Source organism: Lissotriton helveticus, chromosome 8 (assembly GCF_964261635.1).
Source record: "Lissotriton helveticus chromosome 8, aLisHel1.1, whole genome shotgun sequence".
NCBI classification, from domain to species: domain Eukaryota; kingdom Metazoa; phylum Chordata; class Amphibia; order Caudata; family Salamandridae; genus Lissotriton; species Lissotriton helveticus.
This window is the reverse complement of record NC_136069.1, coordinates 1,642,019,379-1,642,037,954: the sequence shown is the minus strand read 5'-3', so window position 1 is coordinate 1,642,037,954 and position 18,576 is coordinate 1,642,019,379.

Sequence of the window (18,576 nt, the reverse complement as noted above, 5' to 3'; positions counted from 1 at the left end):
ACTCAGTTGTATTGTCCTAAGGCCAATGAACTAGTGGAAAGGGCCAACAGAATGATAAAGAACACCATCCAGTTGGCTCTTACGTCACGAGAGCCTTTAGAGGACGCCTTAAGGCGGATGCTGTGGTCATACCACACAGTTCCAAACGCCATATCAGGAGTTTCACCATTTGTGTCTCTTAAGGGTAGGAATCCGGGTTCCAAACTCACTCCCAATTGGCTAAATTGTGGAAACCCCATCTGGGTAGACAGGGAATCTGTCAGAGAGAAAGTGGACCATCGTCAAGATAAGTACAAAGCTAAATTGACATGAAATGGGGAACCACCAAGAACGTTTGGGATGTTGGCCAATGGGTAGTTGTCAAAAGACCCCAAGTGGAGTTGGAGCCAAGATGGCGATCGAGATGGCTGCGTAACCGCTCGGCTCCGGGAGCCTCCTCACCCCGCACATATATCCTGGTACTTATCCTGAGCTGCAACGGCAGCTACGTGTAGGCGAAGAGTCACTTTCACTTACCGCTCGCTCCTGAGGCTCCTGCTTGCTGCTGACCCGTTGGAGTGTCCCCGACTGTTCTGCGGCCTACACGGAGCTGGGACCGGGGTCTCGAGTGTGGGCAGTGGCCGGCCGCGAATGCAACAACAGCGGCCACTGGTGATGGTGAGGACTCGGCCGGTGGAGACTGACGACCTGATTGCCGATGGCGATGGCGATAGTGCCGACCCGACCCAACTGGCGGAGGACCATGTGGGGAGTGTGATGCGGCTGGGTCGAGGGAGGTGCCCGACTCTTAGCACGCCACTCCGGTGTCGTCTCCGGGCCCATTACTGACTTTGCCCGGAGTCAGCGTGTTGCCCCCAGGGTGCGGCGGAGTTTTTAGCCTTTTGGTGACTCTCCTGAGAAACCTGCCCTGGCGTGTGAGATTCCCGCTGTGAATCCTGTTCCTCCCCGAGGTGAGGTGGAGAAGGTTGAGGCCGGAGCTGCAAAGATGGTGGAGAGCACCCTCTTGCGCACACCTCACCCGGGCAGAGAAGCCGGTTTGCGAGAGAGTCCTGTGGCGTGGTGGCACGAGAGAGAGCCCACACCCAGGGATGTTTTGGCTGTGTTAACAACTCTGCGTATGTCCCTGATCCGGGACGCCCGGGATCTGGGAAGGAGGATGGCCGCCATTGTTGTCCCACCGCTCCGCATGGGTAGTGATGAATCACAGGGAAGAGCCGATGTGCCCGCCTTTGCGTCAGTAATGGACGTTCCAGCTGAGCCTACGTTTGTCGAGACGCCGATAGACCTGGTCCGTGACATCGCTTTGGATTGTTCTGTTGCGTTTGGGAGTGACTCGTCGAGGCCTTTGTCTGTACAACGGCGGAAGAAACAACATCGATCCATGGTTTGGGTTGCCCCGGCGGCGCTTCCACATTTGTCGGATTGTGTGCCCTTTTTCTCCTGGCTGGTGAGACTGAGTTATGTCTGGGGGATGTCTCCGGCATCGGTACTGTCGCATACAGAGTTCCACCGTGTGTACCTTCCTGGGTCCTGGGGGCCATGGTCTCGGGGAGTGCTGGCGCTTCTCGGAGCGCCCGGTTCGGTTGGACACGCCATATTGTACTCTAAGCCGTCTGCTGAATGGCCGTGTGTGTGTACTATTGATAGAGAAGGCCAGGGATGATGTCGTTTACGATATGATGGGACATATGGTTGGCTGTTGGAGTTTTTAGGGGGACACTCCTCGAGGATGTTATCGCTGGACTTTGTGACTCTTTCTTACTGTGGCTCTTCTTACTATGCTTCTGATGTATATTGTGCGCGGTAGGTGGGGGGTGGGCGGGTGGTCTTATTGTTGGCCCTTCTTCATAAATTTTCTTTTCCTTACCTTCCTCTTTCTTCTATATTTCGGGTCTCTCTTAGGGCGATAGGCAGGCTGCTGGGGGGGTAGGCTGTAGCCTTCTGCAGGGGGGCAGGGTGGGGGGTTGGGGGTAGAGGGTTGTTTATTTGTCCTTTCTTTGTCTCTATGGCCCTTTCCTTTGTCTTTTCTAGGTGCCGTCGTCTTCATGTTACCTACGATCTGTTTTGTTTTTCTGGGCTGGGGTGCTGCTTTGACATGACGTGTATGTGTTGTTCACATTTATCCTGACTCGTATGCCTTGCCCTTGTGTCCTTAAGTGTACTCGCACTTATTGCGGATTCCTGTTCTATGTTGCTATTGTGGGATCATGTGTGACTGTCTGGCACTCATTCTGATACTCTTTCTGTTTTATATTTCTTCATTGTAAAATTAACCTTCTTAACTCCTGCCTATTATGCTGTATGCTTGCATGTGATTCGTATCCTGTATACTTACCCGACCCCGGCTTATGGACCGCCGTCTCCTTTTATATTGCTCTGCTTCCCTTACGAATTGATTAGCGGCCGGCCGGGAAGGTTGTAGGCCCTGCTTGTATTACTGTGAAGTGATAATAGAGGTTTTTAAAAAAAAAAAAAAAAAAAAAAAAGACCCCAAGTGGGTCAATCAAAGGTATCCTAATTTTCCAAGCCCCTAAGAATTCAGCGTGTAAACAACAATACTGTTATTTTGGATGATGGTAGCAGTTGCAGCATGGACAATATTGCTCGCTGCCCGATGTATGTATTCCTAGGCTCAACAAATATGAGGATCAGGATGACTATAATTCCAACATGCAACGGGCCAAGGAAGTCAGGATGCGTCAACCCCCACGGTGGCAAGAGGAATATGAAATGTAACTTTGTTCTTCCCTATTCAAAGGGAGGTGTGTTGTAATCTTATGTGTATTTCACATATTTACTAACCTGTATTTCACATATTATACTATTGTAATAGTTGGTATCTCCCTCTCTTTCCTCCCCTCCCCGTTACTGTGTCAGGGTTTCCCCCTCCCTAGAACGTTGAGAGTGAAGCTCACCTTGGAATGTTGGTGAACTTCAGTTGCCAGCTGGTACCTGAGGACTGGAACGAATAAACTGCCTCTTTCTCTCACATGGTTCTTGCAGTTCTTTTCCAACACTTCTGATCCAGCATCTGGAGTCTGTAGCGTGGCAACTTACTTAGAGTTTAAATTTCGGCTTAAATACACAAGAATATTGTATTAAATTACGAGGAACTCTTGAAGGAAACTGCTAAATCTCTCAGGAATTGGCATAAAGTGCCTATTAGTATTATCGGGCGCATAAATATAATTAAGATGAAAATCCTGCCAAAATGTTTATACTTAATTTCCTCAATCCCTCTACGACTAAATGCTTCTTTCTTTCTTAAGCGCCTAGATGGAGTCTGTAGCGTGTTTATTTGGGGCTATAACAAGGCGCGTAGAGCTATCGATGTATTAAAACTCTCACTCAATCAAGGGGGATTGGACTTCCCAGATTTCAAATTGTATTTCTGGGCAGCTTTTATGGGGCGCCTCCGCAGCATAATAAATCCCACAAGCAACACCTTTTTTTTCTTTATATTTATACTAGGAAAAGACCATAATATGTTTCTTTTTAGAACCAATGATCCGAACTATTTTAAGCGGGTTATATTTAAGACCGCACGCGACATTGTAAATATTTGGCGCGCTATTATGCTTAAATGCAATACACTGTTCTATCACTATAAACTCCCTTTGTGGGGTACCCGGGTTTACCAGAGATTTTTCAAGATGCAGAGGGCAAACGATGGACTAGCTCCGGGATAAAATGTCTAAGGGATTTATATGACTACTAGCAGCCCGTCCCGACGTTGTCCGGGTATGAATTGCTGCCGGACAGTAGTATTTTGTTTTGTAGGATTTCGTTTAATTAGCATTTCTTATCTGTGACAGGCCTGTGAAACGCTCTGATTCACAGTGCACTGCTGATGCACTTAAGAGTGCGCGTTCAGTAGTGTGTGAACTCGAGTTTCCCGACTTTATTTTTCCTTGCAATATTTTATAGCGCGAACTCGACAACATGGCATGAGCACAATTTCCATTACAGAAGAACACATTCATTTCTGGTACGCACGGGGAGACAAAGCGATTTGCCTGGAATCACAGGATGTTGAGCTGATGCCGAGATTCAAACGTAGCTCCCCAGCTCTAAAGTTCGCATTTCTAGAACTTGTGGCGGGTGGTGTGTCTAAAAGTGTATGTCGGTGTTGGCCATCAATGAGAGAGACCTGTGCATTTTTCAAATGGGTGGTGAAAAAATATGAGTATGTTGCTGGAGATGTGGGCCGCCGTGCGACCAATGTACTTACCAGGGGAGGGTAAACACCCATTATTCCGCAACTTTCTTTCCGCATACCATCACTCCGCATACTTTCATTACGAAAGTACCATGACTCCGCAATGCCATTATAACGCATGGCATTACATTTTATATGCTTTTACCAAGCATACATTTACAACGAAATTCGTTGTAAATGCATGAATGGTAAAAGCATGTTTTATTTTTAATGTTTGGATAAGGTAAGTATGGGTATAGGGGTATAGGTTATGGGGTACTGAGGTATATGTTTCGGGGTGTTTGGGTATTTTAAGGGTTCAGATATAGTTTTGGGTTATGGGGTACAGGGGTAGTTTTAGGGTTTAGGGATAGGTATGGGTTTTGGGGTACATGGGTATTTTTAGGGTTCAGGGATAGGTTTGGGTTTTGGGGTATAGGGTTATTTTTAGGGTTCAGGGGTAGATTTGGGTTTTGGGGTTCAGGGGTATTTTAAGGGTTCAGGGCTAGGTTTGGGTTTTGGGGCACAGGGGTATTTTTAGGGTTCAGGGCTAGGTTTGGGTTTTGGGGTACAGGGGTATTATAGGGTTCAGGGGTAGGTTTGGGTTTTGGGGTACAGGGTTATTTTTAGGGTTCAGGGCTAGGTTTGTGTTTTGGGTTACAGGGGTATTTTTAGGGTTCAAGGGTAGGTTTGGATTTTTGGGTACAGGGGTATTTTAAGGGTTCTGGGCTAGGTTTGAGTTTAGGGGTACAGTGTTATTTTAGGGTTCATGGGTAGGTTTGGGTTTTGGGGTACAGTGGTATTTTTAGGGTTCAGGGCTAGGTTTGGGTTTTGGGGTACAGGGGTATTTTTAGGGTTCAGGAGTAAGTTTGGGTTTTGAGGTACAGGGGTATTTATAGGGTTCAGGGATAGGTTTGGGTTTTGGGGTACAGGGGTATTTTTAGGGTTTAGGGATAGGTTTGGGTTTTGGGGTACAGGGTATATTTATAGGGTTAAGATGGGTTAGTGTTTAAGGGTGCTGGGGTATTTTAAGGAGTAAGGGTGGGTTATGATTATGGGGTGCAGGGGTATTTAAAGGGAGCAGGGTGGGATTAGCACACGATATGAGACATGGCATGAAGGGCGGAACGTACCACACGCCCCCAGCGTTCGTCACGCCCCCAGCACAGGCCCACAGCACAACGCAGACCCGCCCACAAGGGACTACTTTGCTGGCATGGTTCTGTTACCTTTTAAATGTATATGGTGGGCGTCTGCATAGCCTATGTCCTTCTGCTGCAACTGCCCTTTCCAACGCTGTATTGGATGTTGTGATTGGTGCTGTGGTTCCTGAGATTACCCGCCTCAAAGGTTTGGGCTCTCTCCTTATTATATTAGTATGGAAAATGGGTTTATCTCGTTCGAAAGGCTGAGTAGCTTACACAATTTAACATCAAATATGCAATTTAAATATTATCAGATTCAAGAATATTTCATACGTAGTATGAAACTGATATATGTATTGGATTCTGACATATGGGGATGCCTGTACGAGATAAATGAAAAATCTTTGATTAGCATTGGATATAAAACCCTATGCACTTATAAAGAAGATGACTGTGCTAGATTAGCTGAGCGCTGGAGCCGCAGCATAGGGACACCAGTGTCAGCTAACACTATATCACGTGCCTCCATCAGTATCAACAATTCAGTACACTCTTCTAATCTGAAACAGTATAAAACAATTGTCAAATATATTATACACCGGAAAGGATATCGAAATGGTCATCTCATGATTCTTTTAGTGATCAAACTAAATGCCCGAAGTGTGATCTAAATGCAGCTGATCTGAAACACATGCTTTTTCTATGTCCTGTATTAGCAGAATTTTGGCAGAAGGTGACTCAAATAATGTCTCAGAAACTTGGGAGACTGTTGGTGTTTTCAACAGTAGATGTACTGATGGGTGGGCAGAATATAGTAACCAGTCAGGCGGATTTAATTACTATTTTATTGGCTTGTGCTAGGCTAACAATTGCCCGGGTCTGGATTTCACGTGTATCTCCGTCCGCTTTTGATTGGTGGGGACTGGTTAAAGAAACATATGATATGGAACTTGCACTGGCTAAAATAAGAGGGAATCGTGCATTAAGCAAACTAAAGAAAGTTTGGAGACTATTGTTTTGAGGAATTTATGAAACAGTGCTGAATGTCTCGGTTTGATGAACCTTTTTGTTCTTCTCCCCCCTAAGTGTAAAAGTGTAAACTTGCATTATCGATTGTCTATGTCAAATGTATATCTTGCTATTTGTTTTTTCCAAAAATCCTATTTCCCTTTTTTTTTCTTTTTCTTATGTTGGTAAATAAAAAAAATAAAAAAATAAAAAAGGATGCAGTGGTCCACTAGTAGAATTTAATTCACATGCCCTGAGTACAAATAGTACCATATACCAGGGACTTAAATGTAATTAAACAAGTCAATCAGGTATACAGTTATTGTACTATGTTTTAGTGAGCGTGCACATGAATTTTAGCACTGGTTGGCAGTGCTAAAGTGCACAGAGTCCTAATGCCAACAAACACAAAATTTATAAAACAGGAGGGATGAAGGTAAAAGGTTTGGGGGAAGACAACACCAAGGATGAGAGGTCTAACAAGCATGCAGATCAAGTTTAAGGTTCCGGATTTACCCAGCAAACTCTATGCGGTTCGAAATGTGAGGCACACCTGTGGAAGTCAGTTGACAAAATGTTATGTTATGTTATGTTATGTTAGCCGAGTTTATAGAGCGCTCAGATGCCCCAGCAAAGGGGCGTCCCGGCGCTAACAGAACAGAAAACCGGACAAGAGCGATAACAAAACGCAAACACAACAACACTAGGGGACTGAAGGAAACAGGAAAGTTTTTACAGCCTTCCTGAATGACAGAAGTCCGTCAATAGCACGAATATGAACAGGAAGGGAGTTCCATAACTTGGCAGCGAGCACTCTAAAAGAGCGGCCGCCAATCCTAGACCTCTTGAAGCATGGCACTATAGCCAAGTAGAGACCAGAGGACCTCAGAGACCGAGTTGGAACATATGAGGAGATGAGATGCTCCAAAATCTGAGGAGAAGAATGTTTAAGGATTTTAAACGACAGACAGATCGATTTAAACTTAATTCTCTGAACAACAGGGAGCCAGTGGAGCTTGTGGATGTTTTTTTTGGCTGAGCAAAATCTGGGTAAGCCAACCAGAGCCCTGGCAGCCGCGTTCTGGACGCGTTGGAGGCGAGACAGTTCAACCTGATTAGCTCCCAGAAGAAGAGAACTGGCATAGTCTAACTTAGACAGAATCATTGCTTGAACAATGAGCTGTCTAGTAGGTGCGTCAAAGAATTTAAAAGTGGGTCGAAGCTGACGCAAAGTCCCAAAACAAGTGGCAGCAACCTTTTTAGTGTGAGTGGAAAAGCTGAGTTGGGAATCAAACCATACCCCTAAGTTTTTAATCTCAGTGACAGCGATAGGAGTAGGACCAAGCTCAGGTGGCCACTAGTTGTCGCCCCATAGATGAGTCTGTTTCCCAACAATGAGCACCTCGGTCTTCTTGGCGTTCAATTGAAGGAAATTATCAGTCATCCAATGAGCCACAGAAATAAGCCCCTCGCGGAACTTAGCAGCCTCAAGATCGGAGGCCCCACTTATGGCAACCGCCAGCTGTGTGTCGTCGGCGTAGGACACCATAGTCAGGTTCCCACGCTTAGCGACAGCAGCCAGCGGCTGCACATAGAGGTTAAATAAAGTAGGGCTAAGTGCCGATCCCTGCGGGACTGCCTGGGCAATCGCATAAGGTTTAGATTCGAAAGGTGGAGTGGCAACCTTGAAGGTGCGACCAGATAGAAAAGATCGAAACCACTCAAGTGCCAGATTGTCGACACCCGCCTCAACCAAACGCTGAAGTAAAATATCGTGGGAGACAGTGTCGAACGCGGCACTGAGATCAAGAAGAACCAGTGCCGCAGTGTAACCAGAATCAACCAACATGCGAAGATGTTCAGCCATAGAGAGAAGCGCAGTCTCGGTACTATGACCGGGCCTGAAACCATTCTGTGATGGATCTAGAATATTTGCAGAATGGAGATGGTTAGCTAAGATGGTGTTAACATGGGCCTCGGTCAGTTTGGCTGCCCACGGGAGGAGGGAGATAGGACGATAATTCTCCAAATTTTGTGGGTCCAGGGCAGGTTTTTTTAGGATGGGAATCACCTGGGCCTGTTTCCAAGCACCTGGGACGGAGCCAGAAGATAAGGACAGATTAATAAGCTCACGTAGCGGGGGGGAGACAAAGGGAGGCAGATTCTCTAAATTGAGCAGGTCGCAACGGATCCTTAGGAGAACCTGATTTGACTTTTTCTACAAGTTTATTAAAATGCTCCATAGAAAGCTCTGGAAGGTAAGATAAAGATAAAATAGTTTTTGATGCAGATACCACATTCTGCAAAGATCCTGTGGAGCTGGGAAAGGCACGGTATATACCCTCCACCTTACTAATGAAAAAAGCAGCTAAATACTCACAATGAGAGGAGGAGCAGATCTTGGCGACTGATGCTCTGCTAGTAGTGAGATCCTTAAGCACCTTAAACATGAGTTTGGTAGGGCTGGTACTAGCACTAAATTCACGAGAAAAATAGGCAGCCCGAGCCCTACAGATTGCTCTATGATACTTCTTGATAACAGCGAGGTACTGAGTTTTACTTTCAGGTTGGTATGATTTACGCCAGGCTCTTTCGGCTTGTTTACAAGATTTTTTTAAGAGCCGAAGCGAATCATCATACCAGGGGCTGGAATCAGTGCGCCGCTGTTTACTCTCAGCAAGAGGGATCAAGTTATCCAAGGCTTTAGTCAGCCAGTTGCAATACAGATCATAGCCGGACTCAATGTCAGTAAAAGGGCCCAAGGGAAAAGCACCAAGAAGCTGATGGAAATCACTCAGTTTCAATTTTTTCCAAGGGCGTCTGAGGATAGTAGGAGTGGGGGCTATAGGAGGTAAATCATTCAGCGTGAGATGTAATTCAATTAAATGGTGGTCCGTCCAGGCCATAGGCCTCGGAGACAATACCTTAGCCATTGCAAGATTAGTAAAAAAGGGGTCCAAGATATGGCCACCAACATGTGTGTGATGTTCGACTAGTTGGAATAGCTGAAGAGTCTCCAGATCGGCAAGAGTGCTACTGGCCGCCGAAGAACATGGAGAGTCAAAGTGGAGATTAAGGTCACCAATAATGCTGAAATTAGCAGTTTTAAGAGCCAGAGAGCTAACTACATCAGGAAGAGCGGCACTAAAGGCAGCATCATGGGCCCGGGGGCCGGTAAATAAGTAGGCCCGAGAAAGTAAAATGATGGTTGACAAAGACAGAGAAATGTGCACTCTCGCAGCCAGCAATATCTATGGCCTTCCAGATACATGAATAGCAGGATTTAACAGCCGCAGCAATGCCACCACCTCTGGAATTACGGTTAAGAGTGTAGATAGTATACTCCGGAGAGAGTACAAGATTAATCGCCGCCAAAGCATCATCATGGAGCCATGTTTCTGACATAAAAAGAATATCAGGAGTCTCCTCTAATAATAGATCATGGATATCCAGATGATGCTTCACCAGAGATCCAACGTTAAGATGGTAGACCTTAAAAATAATCGAATCTAGCACCAGGGGAGAGCTAATATTATTAGACACTTGTAGGGAGGCTGAGCAGTGTATAGAAATCGGAACAGGAGAAGGGAGAGAGAAGGCACACCCAGGGCAGCGAATAGGGCCACACAAAGGATGTAGAGAGGCATCAAAGCAGGGAGATAGAGCCGGGCGTAAACCGAGCAGCCTAGCTCTAGAATACATACTTACAAAAACAGAAGCAGAGGGCGCAAACGAAAAGAACTGTAGAGCCCTGCCCTAGCACTTCCTAAGCGCTGACGGGCGCAGACGGGCAGGACTCTGGTGTGACTCAGGCGCAGTGAAGGTGCGACCCCTGCGTGTCACCGCTGCGCGCTAGAGGGAAGGATTAAGAAGGGCGGGCGGAGGAGGGCCGCAAGACTAGAGCGCTCGGTCCGGCGCCTCTAGAGCGGCGCGTCCACAGCCAAGATGGCGTCCAAAAAACGAACAACAGGCTAGGAGCCCACAGACCCGGACCCGCTAAGCAGCGGTGGTAGCAACAATTATAGTGCAGGTAGGGGCCTGGAAAAATGTATACAGACAAACACTGCTCTCAGCCTCAAAATGGAGGCCCTTGATGAGTTATCTATGTTAACACAATCAAAAACTCTGGAATGTGTTCATGCTATAAGATCCTCACACTGTGACATATTTTCAAGTTCAAAATATACTTCTAATAATTTTTTTGTTATTTTCTAAACAATTCCATAATACAACACTACCAGTTCATGACCAAATAACTGATAATATAGTATTAGCCTACAATTTACCTGCAATTTTTTAAGCAAGATAGATTGTTACTAGAGGAACCTTTTTCTTTGAATCATTTTATTACTGCTATCAATTCAATTAAGTCTGGTAAGTCACCTGGCCTGACAGTATTCCAGTAGAATTTTATAGACAACTAGCAGCCCATCCCGACGTTGTCCGGGTATGAATTGCTGCCGGCCAGTAGTATATTGTTTTGTAGGATTTCGTTTAATTAGCATTTCTTATCTGTGACAGGCCTGTGAAACGCTCCGATTCACAGTGCACTGCTGATGCACTTAAGAGTGCGCGTTCAGTAGTGTGTGAACTCGAGTTTCCCTACTTTATTTTTCCTTGCAATATTATATAGCGCGAACTCGACAACATGGCATGAGCACAATTTACATTACAGAAGCACACATTCATTTGTGGTAGGCACGGGGAGACAAAGCGATTTGCCTGGAATCACAGGATGTTGAGCTGATGCCGATATTGGAACGTAGTTGCCTCGCTCTAAAGTTCGAAATTCTAGAACTTGTGGCGGGAGGTGTGTCTAAAAGTGTATGTCGGTGCTGGCCATCAATGAGAGAGACCTGTGCATTTTTCAAATGGGTGGTGAAAAAATATGAGTATGTTGCTGGAGATGTGGGCCGCCGTGCCACCAGTGTACTTACCGGGGGAGGGTAAACACCCATTATTCCGCAACTTTCTTTCCGCATACCATCACTCCGCATACTTTCATTACCATGACACCGCAATGCCATTATAACCCATGGCATTACATTTTATATGCCTTTACCACGCATATATTTACAACGAAATTCGTTGTAAATGCATGAATGGTAAAAGCATGTTTTTTTTTCAATGTTTGGAAAAGGTAAGTATGGGTATAGGGGTATATGTTTTGGGGTACTGAGGTATATGTTTTGGGGTGTTTGGGTATTTTAAGGGTTCAGATATAGTTTTGGGTTATGGGGTACAGGGGTAGTTTTAGGGTTTAGGGATAGGTATGGGTTTTGGGGTACAGGGGTATTTTTAGGGTTCAGGGCTAAGTTTGGGTTTTGGGGTATTGGGGTATTTTTAGGGTTCAGGGGTAGGTTTGGGTTTTGGGATACAGGGCTAATTTGTTGTAAATGCATGAATGGTAAAAGCATGTTTTTTTAATGTTTGGATAAGGTGAGTATAGGTATAGGGGTATATGTTTTGGGGTACTGAGGTATATGTTTTAGGGTGTTTGGGTATTTTAAGGGTTCAGGTATAGTTTTGGGTTATGGGGTACAGGGGTAGTTTAAGAGTTTAGGGGTAGGTTTCGGTTTTGGGGTAAAGGGGTATTTTAAGGGTACAGGGCTAGGTTTGAGTTTTGGGGTACAGGGGTATTTTTAGGGTTCAGGGCTAGGTTTGGGTTTTGGGGTACAGGGGTATTTTAGGGTTCAGGGGTAGGTTTGAGTTTTGGGGTTCAGGACTATTTTTAGGGTTCAGGGCTAGGTTTGGGTTTTGGGGTACAGGGGTAATTTTTTGCAAATGCATGAATGGTAAAAGCATGTTTTTTTAATGTTTGGATAAGGTAAGTATGGGTATAGGGGCATATGTTTTTGGGGTACTTAGGTATATGTTTTGGGGTGTTTGGGTATTTTAGGGGTTCATATATAGTTTTGGGTTATGGGGTACAGGGGTATTTTTAGGGTTAGGGGCTAGGTTTGGGTTTTGGGGTACAGGTGTATTTTAGGGTTCAGGGCTAGGTTTGGGTTTTGGGGTACAGGGGTATTTTAGGGTTCAGGGGTAGGTTTGGTTTTGGGGTACAGGGGTATTTTAGGGTTCAGGGGTAGGTTTGGGTTTTGGGGTACAGGGTTATTTTTAGGGTTCAGGGCTAGGTTTGGGTTTTGGGGTACAGGGGTAATTTGTTGTAAATGCATGAATGGTAAAAGCATGATTTTTTTATGTTTGGATAAGGTAAGTATGGATATAGTCAGTAAAAAAAATAACTTTATTTGGTTTGTCACAACCATAAAGCATATAAAACACATTTCATTTGAAAAGAAACCTTTTCAGTTCAATAAAATTATGCTTAGTTCTTTCATGGCTCCAAGCCTTTAGTCTTTGCCCACTTTTGTAAGTAAGCTTTCTACTGATCTCATGAATTTTACCCCCCTACATATTAAAATATATGATGAGGCGCCCATCCAATTTGTCACCGCCTGTCTACAAGTGCGAATATTTAACTCAATTAAGACTGTTCTCAGCAGATTCCTTCGTTCTACTTTCACTGTTTCACAGACACACAGTAAGTGGCTCAAAGTTTCTGTGTGATATCCGCATAAACGGCATGCCTTTGTTTGATGTTTACTTTTCCAGGAAGGGACCAGGTCCTTCGAGCAATGATCTCCAAATCTGTACGACATGAATCTCCTTTTTAATGACAATCGAAAGTGGGCTGTTAGGTACGGTTGTGGTCTTAGGCATGTATAAGAATTTATTATAACCCATGCGTGGTGGCGTCTTACTAATCTCCTTTTATCCTCCACGAGAGATAATGATTTTGCCTTGTTATTGCAAACTTTTTTAAATGTAGACTTTTCCAACTTGCTGTTCCATGCATCATCAATCTCTAATTCCTCCAGGGCAATCCGCAGATGATCCCCCCATGTGTTTGGGATTCTTGCTCTAGTTGTTGTTTTATTTCTAACCAGCATACGTTGTTCAATGTTCCCAATTTTGCAGCTCTGAGTTTCCAGCATAAATTTATCATTGTTGCCTTCCTTTGGAATTCTTGATTCTGAAGCCCAAATTCCAAGCGTATCTGTGCTGGCGAGAAACCTTTAAAGAGATTGAATACTGTTTTATAAACCTTGGTTTGTAATTTGTTTAGGATGTTAATTTCTTGGCCGTGCCAGGTTTCCAAACCGTAGGACAAAGTTGGGAGCAATTGTGCTGCCATGATTTTTAGAAGATGCCCTTATGAAGGGCTTTCTAGTTTCTTGTATAGTTGTTTGTACGCAAATATTAAGGATTGGGCTTTTGATGTAATCTCCTTTTTCTGATCAACCATTGACAGATGTCTTGCCATTTTGATGCCCAAGTATTTATAAACAGGTATTTCCTCTATTTGAGAGTTCTTTGCGTACCATTTGTATTTTCCTTGTCCTGGGCCTGCAAGTCTTACCACCTTGGTTTTAGATTTATTCAATTCTAAACCTTGGGCATCCAGATAGTCTATCAGTTTATTTATTGTCCTTTGCAACCCTATCGGGGTTTGACTTACCAGGACAATATCATCTGCGTACTGCAAAAATTGAATTGGCTAATTTGCCAATTTTGGTGGATGTCCGTTTACTTGTTGTAGATGACTGTTCAGATCTGCTAGGTATAAGTTAAATAAGCATGGTGAAAGAACGCAGCCCTGTTTTAATCCGTTTGTTGTGTTTATTTTTGACGAAACTCTTCATCCGTCTCCTATTTTGACGGTAGCCCATGTTTCACTGTATAATGATTGTATTGCATTTATCAGCGGCTGTGAGAGACCCCATGCTTTCAGTTTCTTCCACAGGCAGTCACGTGGCACTCTATCGAAAGCCGATTTTAAGTCTATATAGCAAGCCACTAATACTCCCCTTGTCCTTTCTGCTTTTTCCGTCAGGATTGTCAGTGCTGTTAGATTTGAAATAGTGCCCATTCCTTTTCTGAAACCCGTTTGAAAGTTTGGGATAATGTTGTTTTCCTCCGTCCACTCCTGTAAATGTTCCAGAATGCATGAAGCGTAGAGTTTAGCCTCTACATCAATAAGGGCAATCAGCCTGTAATTCCCCGGTTCTGTCCGGCTGCCTTGCTTATAAATTGGATGGAATAGATTACCGCCCCAAGACTGCGGAATCCTATTATCGCAGAAAACATGATTGAAAAGAGGTGTAAGATAGTTTGCCCAAGCGTCCGGATCTCTTTTGAATAGGGCATTTGGTAGCCCATTTGGGCCTGCTGCTCCTTCAGCTTTCAATTTTTTTATCAGAGATTTTGTACATTTAACTGTTGTCAGTGTTTGATCATCTGCTTCCCAGCGGGTCATCTTCTTTTCCATTTTAATTTTTATACTAATTGCCACAAGGTAAGGTTCTTTTTCTTTTACGTCAAGCCTACTTGCTGATTCAGCTTTTTGTGGACCAATTTTGGGGCTGTACAAGTTGTCGATATATTCTAACCAGGTTGTTTCACTTATTCCAATGTTATTTTGCGTTACGTATCCTTTCATTAATTTATTGATTATGCCCCAAAATTCCTTACTGTTTGGTAGTTTACTTTCCCACAGCAGTTCCTCCCATATCTTTTCTCTATCTTTCCTTTTTTCCACTCTGCATTCTTCCTCATATTCTTTTCTCATTTTTTGAATCTTACCACTGTCTATATTTATTCCCATTTTGATTGCTTGCGCTTTTTGTCTTACCTCCTTGGCAATATTTCTTTTTTTGTTTCTCAACTGTATTGTGTACCATGGCTCTTTAATAGCCCCATGCGTACCTCTGCTTCCTGGTTTTGTAGAAAAATTATCCAGGAGTGATTCGCATAACTTTTTCCCAGTTTCTTACTAATGAATTTCCTGCGGGCTCCTCAGCTTTCTCTATATGTTCCTTCACCATGTCCATTATCTCTTCCATAATCGTTCCTCTCCATTTGAGTTTCCGAAGATTATATATCTCAGGCAATGCAACTAATGATGCTACGCACTCCTTTTGCCTGGTGTTTAAGTATAAGACTGTCTCCTGGGGAAAATGATCGCTCTCCGGTCGTGTTGAGATGCAGAAATAGTCTACCAGGGGCACTAACTCTTTACTAATTATCGTATAGTCAAGAAAAGGTAATTCCAGCCGGTTGATCTCCCTTCATGTTTCCATTTAGGATGACCAAACCTATTTTTTCAATCTCTTCTCGTATATTTTGGATTTTATTCTTATTCGTCTTTCCTCCTATCAGATTATAATTAAAATCCCCTGATATTATCATCTCATGATATTGATGTCTAATTTGAAGCGTTTTTATTAGGTTTATTAAGGTTGACAATTTCTCCTTTTTCTTATTTTTTGCAGGATGAATATATATATTTAAGATTATAAGCTTATCTCCCACTCCATTTGTAGGATGATTATCTTCCAGTTTTGTTACTTGAATCCAGTTTTCCCCGGACTCCATTTCCTCAGTTTTCCAGTTATTTTCTATTGCTGTATATGTGGACAAACCCCCTCTTGGGTGTCCATACTTGGAGGTTTTTTCCGCCATTATGTGGAATTCATCGTATCCTACTAAATGCTTTGGTGTAATGTTCCATGTTTCTTGTAATAGTATTACTTTGAATTTACTTAAGAAGGTGAGGGTTTCTAGATCTTGTTGCATTTCTATGAAACCATGGACATTCCAGGAGCAGATCGTGTTTTTTTTGTCATTTTGATTTACACCCCTATTTTTTTGCTCCCTGCTTACTGTATTGTTCTCATCAGGATCGATGTAAATTCAAGGTGTGGGGTATCCAGGACCAATCTTGATTTCCCTCTGACTGGGTGGTTGTTTGTCTGTTAATATTATTTTGTGCACCGGAGCCCCTGCATGTCTCTTGATTTGGTGACGTACTTCTAGCTCCTTTTAGTACTGTAGAAGTCTTTCCATTTGTTTTTTGCAACCCTGTATCTTCCTTATTTATTAACGGGTATGGATATTTTATTAATGGTGGATATGATATTATTATGCCCCAAGTTGCAAAGATCGCCCTTGTGGAGAAGATTAGTTCCGTTGTCTCTATCGACGTCCATGTAGTTCTACTTACTTCCAAATCCATCCCCTTATTTATTTGGACAAATTCTAGTGCCAAGAGTTCAGACGATGGAATTTCTCTTAATTTCGGAATTTCTTTAAATAGTCTCATTAAATTGCCCCTATTTAGTGTTTCGTTTTTTTCCCTTTGTTTGATATTCCGGCTTGAAGATTAATTTACAGCCTGTCTCTGTTAGGTGTAATTGAGGTTCGTGATTTTCGTTTTGTTCACTATTTTCCCTTGTCCTTTCCCCCGCCTTGGAATTACTCATGGGTTCAATAGTAGACCGTCCTTTTATGCTTGATTTCGCCGTTACGTCTTCCTCGTTGCTTTGACATCTTTTCACCTCCATTATTCTATAACTTATGGCTGGCCTGGCCTTTTCCATGTGTTTTTTTCCCGCTAGTGTATTGCACGTCCTGCCTTTTTTATCCAGGGTAATTAATAGCTGAGTGTCTGTGCTCATGGGTCTTTCTATATGTGGTCCGGGACTCCTTCCCATTTTAGGCGAATCTGTTTTATCTTCATTAATTATCCTTTTAGTTATTTTTTCCTGGTTCTGGTTTTTTGAACCCTCATTGGTTTTCTCTTCAGGTACCTTTTCCAAAGATCTTACTTCGATTTCCTGCACTCCAGGTGTTTGTTTGTTTTTTCCCTTCTTATCATGTTTTCTGTCTCTTCCTCTATGTAGGTTTTAGTTTTTTCTTTTTCAACTGCTTTCCATCCTTTTTTTGCTTTGATGGGAGCAATTTCTGGTGACCACTGGTTGCTTTGTGTGGAAATGTTTGGAGCTCCCTGCTCCTTTTTTAGGTTAGCGTTCTTCCTGGCTTTCCGTGCTCGTTTACGTTGTCTTTTGGTTTGATTTTCCAGTACACTTAGTACGGCAGGAGTAGTGTTTTTGCATGTCATGCCTCGGGTCTTCCCTACGCTGTCCCTTTAAGATACAGGATATTTAAAGAACCAGGAAACAGAGAACGACGCTTCACGTTCTAGCGTCAAGCTTCCCTTGTTTCCGGTTCCGTCTATTCCTTGTTGCCTGACCTTGCAGTTCCTGATTCGCTTTCCTGTTCCGTTGCTGGTTGAGCGTATGCGTCCCCTGCCTTCTCCTAACTCGGGAGACGCTTACGCAGCATTGGTTGGCAGTGTTCCGCTGCCTTCGGCGTACCTCGTGAACGCCTATCCCCCTCTTCCCCTTTCCGTGTGCCTCGCCCGGCGGCCGGGCTTAGCTCCGCCATCCGGCCGGGCACAGCATTCTCCGGTGTTGATAGAGAGCCTGTACTCAGCGCCGGAGTGTAATTCCTTGACATCCACTGGTTGTGTTCTCCACCCGGCGGCCGGGCCTGGCTCCGCCGTCCGGTGGGATCCATTTCAGAGGGTTCTTCTCTAATTGTCCTCAGGCGGCATTCTCCACCCGGCGGCCGGGCTTCGCTCCGCCATCCGGTGGGGATTGTTTTTTCCCTTTGGGTTTTCAACTACTTGTGTACTGCACCCGGCGGCCGGGCTTTGCTCCGCTGTCCGGTGTCAGTAAATTCCCCGGGTATTGTTTTTTCTCTTAGCTAGTTAGTTAGTTTCTCCCTCACGATTTACCTGTCCCTATCCTGTTTCCACCTAGTCCCTGTTATTCCCCTATTTCCTGAACATCAGCCATTATCGCTGAGATAATACTGGAAACCTCTTTCCTTGATATTTGGTGGCACTCTTGCGTGGATCAGGGTGGGTGCATATTCCACACTACCAAGAATCGCGGTAAGAGCGCACATGCGCTACCAATCTTTTACTAGTACAATATATACATATGTATGAATTATATGTCCTGCTTTGGTTCTTCTAGATGGTGATACACTGTGTAAAATATCTCCAGAAGTGTTGGGCGGAAAGGTCATTATATGCCACACAGTAGGGAAGGTGTCTTCGAAGGCTGGTCCATTATAGTTGATGTAAGAAGGGAGTTATATGGGCCGTTATTGTACCTAACACCATCTCACATGCAGGTGCTCAACAGCCTATTGTGTCATCCCTGTTATAGCTCCAGACGCTGTGCCATTGTCTTCACCTTCACATGTTACCTCTGCTACATAATAAGAACCTGGGGTATGTGATATGGTTGTATTTGTACATTGGTATATTCTAGTTACTGGATTAGAGCTAGAGTTGTTGACTTCCTTTTGTTA